The sequence below is a fragment of the Camellia sinensis genome, chromosome 9 (assembly GCF_055761805.1).
Source record: "Camellia sinensis isolate YWXY chromosome 9, ASM5576180v1, whole genome shotgun sequence".
Lineage (NCBI taxonomy): Eukaryota > Viridiplantae > Streptophyta > Magnoliopsida > Ericales > Theaceae > Camellia > Camellia sinensis.
The window spans coordinates 8,024,810-8,033,252 of NC_138969.1; positions in this window are offsets into that span (position 1 = coordinate 8,024,810).

The window sequence follows — 8,443 nt, forward strand, 5'->3', positions numbered from 1 at the left end:
TAAAATAAACAAAATAGAAATAGAAATATGGTGGGTCAGCCCTGCATAAAAAGTTAGTAAGACCCACCATCCTGCAAAACAAATAAAATTAGTTTAATTTAATCATAAGTAACTTGTTGAAACAAATATAAAATTACATCGTTTCATACTTAAATAATTCGAATTGATCAAACTCAAAGAACGAAAGTTGTACCGAATCAAATTTCCTAAAAGACAACGTGAACGAATTTAACAGAAACTGAATAGATTAAGAGAAAGACTTGATCTAAAAAAAAATCTAGACGGAATTCAATCGAAAAATATGAAGCTGAAAACGAACAAAAACTGCCATAAGATGATTTTTTTTTTCCCGAAAAAGTTCAAAACATGAAAAGTGTGCAGAATAATGTTTTACTTCAGTTTACGCGAAACCAATAAAAATGAACTCGTTTCATGGGTTAAAACAGCCTATAAAATCTGCATTACCAAAGTGAATCAAACCGACAATAACCAAGGTCATCCGATTATAAGTTCTAATCGATCTTTTTAATAAAAAGGTACAACACAAGAGTTGTCCAAAATCACGTATACATGTCTCTCCTCAAATTTCATAATTCATCAAGATCGTTTACTATTTTTTTATCATGTACATAACAGTACCATACACACTATGCTAATAAATTCATAATTAAATTCTTTATTCCTTAACTCCACCACTTCGGCTCTCCCCTTCCGGCCTACACATATATCCCATGTGCCTCCCGTATACCTAACACCGCTCCGAAGCCAAACTTGCACGGGGATATCGTCCCGAGTTTGACTCACACTCCCCGGATGGTTAGCATATACGTACGCGCGCAAATCAAAGCACTCGTCTACTCATGAGAACAAGGCAACAATATAAATAACATCTCATCAACATCATGAGACAAATATAACAATGCCGGGCATAAGGCATTAAACAACTCTCATAATCCTCACTTTTTTTATACACTCTTTCTCCCCATCACTCAAATAAAACAACAATCCATGGAGTCATGGTGGAGTATAAGGAATTTATCTATATGTTCTTAATTAATATCAATTTCATATGACCATGAGTGTAATTACAACCATAAAATAAATCCATATAAAATCCTAAACATGGCATCCACAACTAATCAAAATAATTAAAATCAATCCATCATCTACAGGCAAATATAAAATCAATCCAACATCAAATATAAATAAATAAATAAAAACAATGAATCAATCCATCCTCTAACCAATATCTATGGATTCTAAGTTTATTTTAATTTTATATAATCATGAGTATGATTACAATCATAAAATCAATTCATATAAAAATCCTAAATCTTGCATATATAATTAATCAAAATAATTAAAATCAATCAATCATTTAAAAACCCTAAACATTATAGAAACAACTAATCAAAATAATTAAAATCAATCAATCATCTATAAACCCTAAACCTTGCATACATAACTAAACAAAATAATTAAAATTAATCAATCATCTAAAAAAACCTAAATTTTACCTACACAACTAATCAAAATAATTAAAATCAATCTATCATCTTTATGTAAATATAAAATCAAACTAATATTAAATAAATAAATAAAAACAAAGAATTAAATATAAATCAAGGGAAGTGGATTTTGTACTCACAATTATTTTTGAAGATCAAAGAATCACCCAAAGAATTAATAAAGTCACCCAAAATAAAACCCTAAACCTTGCATACCCAACAAATGTAAATAATTAAAATCAATCAATCATCCAAAAACTCTAAACCTTACATACACGTCTAATCAAAATAATTAAGAATTAGTCAATCATTTAAAAATTCTAAACCTTACATATCCAACTAATTAAAATAATTACAATCAATTAATTATCTAAAATCTTAGACCTTACATATACATCTAATCAACATAATTAAAATTAATCAATCATCTAAAAATCCTAAACCTTACATACTCAATTAATTAAAATTATTACAATCAATTAATCATCTAAAACCTTAAACCTTACATATACATCTAATCAACATAATTAAAATTAATCAATCATCTAAAAATCCTAAACCTTACATACTCAATTAATTAAAATTATTACAATCAATTAATCATCTAAAACCTTAAACCTTACATATACATCTAATCAACATAATTAAAATTAATCAATCATCTAAAAATCCCAAACCTTACATACTCAATTAATTAAAATTATTACAATCAATTAATCATCTAAAACCTTAAACCTTACATATACATCTAATCAACATAATTAAAATTAATCAGTCACCTAAAAAAAAAATCCCAAACCTTACATACCCAACTAATTAAAACTATTACAATCAATTAATCATCTAAAAATCCTAAACCTTACATATACGTCTAATCAACATAATTAAAATTAATCCATCATCTAAAACAATCCCAAACCTTACATATCCAACTAATTAAAATTATTACAATCTATTAATCATCTAAAAATCCTAAACCTTACATATACGTCTAATCAACATAATTAAAATTAATCAATTGACTAAAACAATCCCAAACCTTTCATACCCAACTAATTAAAATTATTGCAATCTATTAATCATCTAAAAATCCTAAATCTTACATATACGTCTAATCAACATAATTAAAATTAATCAATCGTCTAAAAAAAATCCCAAACCTTTCATACCCAACTAATTAAAATTATTACAATCAACTAATCATCTAAAAATCTTAAACCTTACATATACGTCTAATAAACATAATTAAAATTAATCAATCATCTAAAAATCCTAAACTTTACATAAATATCTAATCAAAGTAATTAAAATTAATCAATCATCTAAAAAAAACTAAAGTTTACCCACACAACTAATCAAAGTAATTAAAATCAATCACTTATCTAAGAACCCTAAACTTTACATATACTACTAGTCAAAATACTTAAAATCAATCTATCATCTATAAACCTTAAATCTTATATCCACAACTAATCAAAATAATTAAAATTAATCTATCATCTTTATATAAAACAAAATCAAACTAACATCAAACAAATAAAAATAAATAATTAAATAAAACAGCGAATTAAACATAAATAAAGAAAAGTGGGTTTTGTACTCACAATATTATTTTGAAGGTCAATAAAATATTTGAAGAACTAAAGGAGCCACCAAAATAAAACCCTAATCTTTTTATTTTTTCCCTCTTCCTTTTTCCCGGTGTTCCTCTTTATCTCGGCTTTCTTGTTTTTTTTTCTTTTCTTGATCTTGGTTTTCTTTTCTTGATCTCTCTCTCTCTCACGCCACACACACAGCACTCTCTTTTTCTTTCTTTTTGCTTCTAACCTAATTGACTACATATTATATATATATATATAACCTAAATCTCATCCATAACAACCTAATAAACTATTATATAATATTATACAACAATTTATAATATATATAAATATAAATATACGATATTATATATATATATATATGTATGTAAATAACAAATATAAATACACCTTTCCTTTTTTTTATATATAAAACAAATATAAATATTTAGATTAATTATATATAATTAAATAACACATTAAATTAATTAATTACCACATTAAATTCATTAATTATCATATTAAATTCTCATGTAACCTACACAATTAATAAAGTCAAAAATAAAATAAGATATAATAATCATAATAATAAATTGGGAGATTTACCAATAAATCCCAAAATGTAAACTTATGAACCAATTGGTCCCATTTTTATTCTAGTAAACCGTTTAGTCCCATTTAATTGTGAGGGACGTAATTACCCTCATCTAAACGTTGCTCACAGATACACACACAGATACATACACACACAGATACATATACACACACATACGCACAGATACACACACAGATACACACACACAGATACATACACACACAGATACATATACACACACACACAGATACACACGCACACACACAGAAACATACACACACAGATACATATACACACACAAATACATATACACACACAGATACACACACAGATACACACACACACAGATACATACACACACAGATACATATACACACACACAGATACACACATAGATACACACATACACACACAGATACACACACAGATACACACATACATTACGAGGGGCAGAGACACACACACACAATAGCTAATCGATGCGATGCCATTGCTGACCGATTAGATCTTCCTGAGCCGCCGGTTCGTGCGCTGCCCGCCGAGCCTCTGCGGTAGTCGGAGAATGATGCGCGAGCCGAAGTTGAGGGTAAGAGAGGCGACGGCGGAGCAGATCGAAGAGAAGCAGAGCGATTGGGCGTATTCGAAGCCGATCGTGATTCTGGATCTGTTGTGGAACTTCGCGTTCGTGATCGTTGCTTTGTCGGTGTTGATGGTGAGTCGGAAGGAGATCGATTTTACTCTTTTTTGTTGTGTGGAAGGGTTTGGAGGGAACGAAATCTCAGAGAAAGAGAAGCGCGGGTGGGCTTGCAACAGAAGGGGGGAAGAGTTGTAATGTGAGAGATGGTGAAGTGATGGTGAAGTGAGGGATCACATTGATGCCCCAACAGTATATGGAAACAAACAATAATGGGTAAAATCGTCCACACAGTTACATTAAATATGAAAAATAGGATCAACAAGAAATAAACTTCCCCACTGATGGGACTTATCCGAACAAAAGAATAAAGTTGGGACTAATTGGTTTAGTAGTTTATGAAATGGGATTTATTGGTAAATTTCCCTAATAAATAAATGACTTAAGAAAATTAGGGTCGCTACAAATATAAATATAAATATCTATATCTATATCTATATCTATCTATTTATTTATATCTATCTCTAACCCATAAGTTTTGTGGGAGTTTCAATATCTGAACCTTAATTTCTTAATTTTTTTGATTTTTTTTGAAAAAAAAAACTTAGTACTTATTAAATTCTTCCAAGTCTTTTTAACTTCTCCAATTTACACACTCTTTTTAACTTTTCATATACCTATTGCAAACAGTGAATTTCCTTTTTGTTTTCTCCTGCTTGACTTCTCACTTCTACACTTTCAACTTTAGTGACCACGTATACAAACAGTAAGTTTTCTTTTTGTTTTATTCTTCTTGACTTTTTCTTTTATTTACCGTTTTAATATTGTAGTTAGATAGCTCATAAAAATATTTGTGATTTATCTAGCGAATAAAAAATTATAATTTGATTTTTTAATATGATTGAAGTTAGATAAATATAAATCCTTACAAAGAAAAAAATGTGATTAGAATTAGTTAAATGATTTTTTTTTAATGTGATTGTAGTTAGTTTAATAGTTCTTTTTTTTTCATTTATTTATTTTATTAAGAGAAAAATGTAATGTGATTGTAGTTTGTTCAATAACTCTTTTTTTTAATATGATTGTTGTAGTTAATTCAATAGTTTTTTTTAATGTTATTTAATCTTTTTATTTACTATTTTAATTTTAATTTTATTTTTAATATGATTGAAGTTAAATAAACATAAACACTCATAAAGAAAAAAAATGTGATTGTAATGTGACGTGATTGTAGTTTGTTCAATGGCTCTTTTTTTTAATATGATTGTTGTAGTTAGTTTAATGGTTTTTTTTTTTAATGTTATTTAATCTTTTCATTTACTATTTTAATTTTATTTTTAATATGATTGAAGTTAGATAAACATAAACGCTCACAAAGAAAAAAATGTGATTGTAATTAGTTCAATGGTTCATTTTTTTTAAAAAATTTGATTGCAGTTAGTCAATGGTTCTTTTTTTCATTTATTTATTTATTTTTTATTATAGGAAAATTGGGATGTGATTATAGTTTGTTTAATAGTTCTTTTTTTTTTAATGTGATTTAATCTTTTATTTACTGTTTTAATGATTTTTCTTTACAATTATTTATGAAAAAAATATGATTGTAGTTAGATAGCATAAAAATATTTGTGATTTGATTTGTTTTTTTCTGATTTGATCTTTAGAGTACCAATTATTGATAATGATTAGATTGTATTTTGAAAAAAAAAATTATAATTTATTTTTTTAACTCACTGTGTTTTTTGAAAAAAAAATTATTGTGTTTTTTAAACTATCAATTCACTTAATTTGTGATTTGATTTTTTACTCCCTGTATTTTTTGAAAAACAAAATGGATTGTATTCATTAGAGTCGCATAATGTATCAATTATTGATGATAATTATATTGTATTTTGACCCCAAAAAAATTATAATTTATCTTTTTAACTCACTATGTTTTTTAAAAAATAAATTATTTTGTTTTTTTAATTATTGATGATGATTATATAGCATTAAAAAAATGGTCCAGCTTGTCTCAAGTTGAGATCAAGACTGGACCTGTCCAGTTCGGCCCATGGGGCCCATTTTTGGGCCCGTTTTAATAATTCGAATCGCTGAATGTGTAGAACTCGTCGAGTACTACATGCCTGTAAAAAATCACGTTGATCGGATATCAATAGCTATCTGATCAAATCAGTTTTGTATAAAAAAAATGAATGATGAAACAATTAACGGTTGATAAAAAACTGTTTTGTTCATATAGCTATCGATATCCGATCAACGTGATTTTTTATAGACATATAGTACTCGACGAGTTCTACACATTGAACAGTTCGGATTATCAAAACGGGACTCGTGGTGGGCTCCCACGGGCCCAACATTGGACTGAACCAAAGCCACTGCCTTAAAAAAATTGTGATTTGTATGATTGAAGTTATCTCCTTTTGTTTATAATTTTATTTTTTAATATGATTGAAGTTAGATAAATATAAACACTCACAAAAAGAAAAATGTGATTGCAGTTTATTCAATGGTTCTAAATAATCTTTTTTATTTACTATTTTAATGGTTATTTTTTTCAATTATTTTTTTTATTATGAGCAAAATGTCATTGTAGTTAGATAGCATTAAAAAAATTGTGATTTGTATGATTGAAATTATCTCATTTTGTTTATAATTTGATTTTTTAATATGATTGAAATTAACTCACAAAAAGAAAAATGTTATTGTAATTTGTTCAATAGCTCTAAATAATCCTAATCTGAATTTTTTAAATTTTTTATTAAAAAAAAACAGCATTTATTGATTTGGTCAAAATCTCCTGATCAATATTTATTAACTTTTTTCCATTCACTTGTCTGCATTTATTGATTTGGTCAAAATTCTTTGATCAGCATTTAAAATCCCCTCATACAAATAATTATAGATACAATCTGCGTATAGTTACTGCAGCACATTTTTCAACTTCTCTCATACACTATGATTAGTGATAAGATTGTTAAATTATTTTTATAAAAAAACTTAAAAAAACATAATCTATATATTAAAAAAATCTAAAATAAATATAAATATTTATAATTATTCCGTGCATAGCACGGTGATAAGCTAATGTTATGAATACAAAAATCGATAAGGAGGCAATTGTTACTGATAATTTTTCTGGGTATTGGCTGAGAAGGCGTGTGGATTGAGCCACTGCATGAAGCTATGGTTGCTGCGTGGATTGAGTGATGGTTGGGTTGGGAAGTGCAGAGAATTTAATGGATGACAAGATGAGATAAAGAGAGTGTGACTGAGTATTGAGAGAGCTACTCTGTCAGCAAATCACAAGAATTGGTATTAAAGGCCACCGCAACACTGTTCCATTGAGAGAGAGAGAGAGAGAGAGAGGGGGAGAGAAGAGTGTTAAATGCAGGATCAAGCGAGTAGTTGGAGGCAGAGAGACAGAAGTCAACAAACATGGGGCAGAAAAAGACCAATAAAAGCTAATATACGAAAAATATTATATAAAACAATAAATTTACATCTCATTCACATTTTTATATTTTTTCTATTTTTTTTCACAAATTATTATTTAAATTCAAAAATCAAGCACAATTTTTATGTTGTATTTAGTTGGGAAATTTGGAAAGAGATTGGAAAAAATGAACGAAAAAAAAAAGTGAAATGTGAATAAAATATACCAATGTTAATATTCTTTTTGTATATCTATCTGTTTTCAGGACCACTTTGATGGCTATATGAGAGAGAGAGAGAGAGAGAGTGAGTGAGGTATGATATAATGAAGATATGGGTTTACATAGGAGGGAGATACAGTGGTTGAATGACCGACAAGGGGATGAAAGTGGTGGGTTTGCTCTGTTTTTGGTGTGTTAGCTCAAAATGACTTACTCCCCTGTTTGGCTGTTAAGAAAGTGATCGGTTGGATTCCTAATTTTGGTTTCAGCTGCTTCTCATGAAATACTTTTGAAGCTGAAGCTTTACACAAAAAATCAACCCGGTCCCCTACTCCCCTTACGTACTATATGCAACCAACTTCCTACTCACTATATCATTTCAAATTACAACTATATACATAATTTTCAATTTTTAATTTCTAAATCAATTATATATATTAGTGAAATATAATTAGAATTCATATATAGAA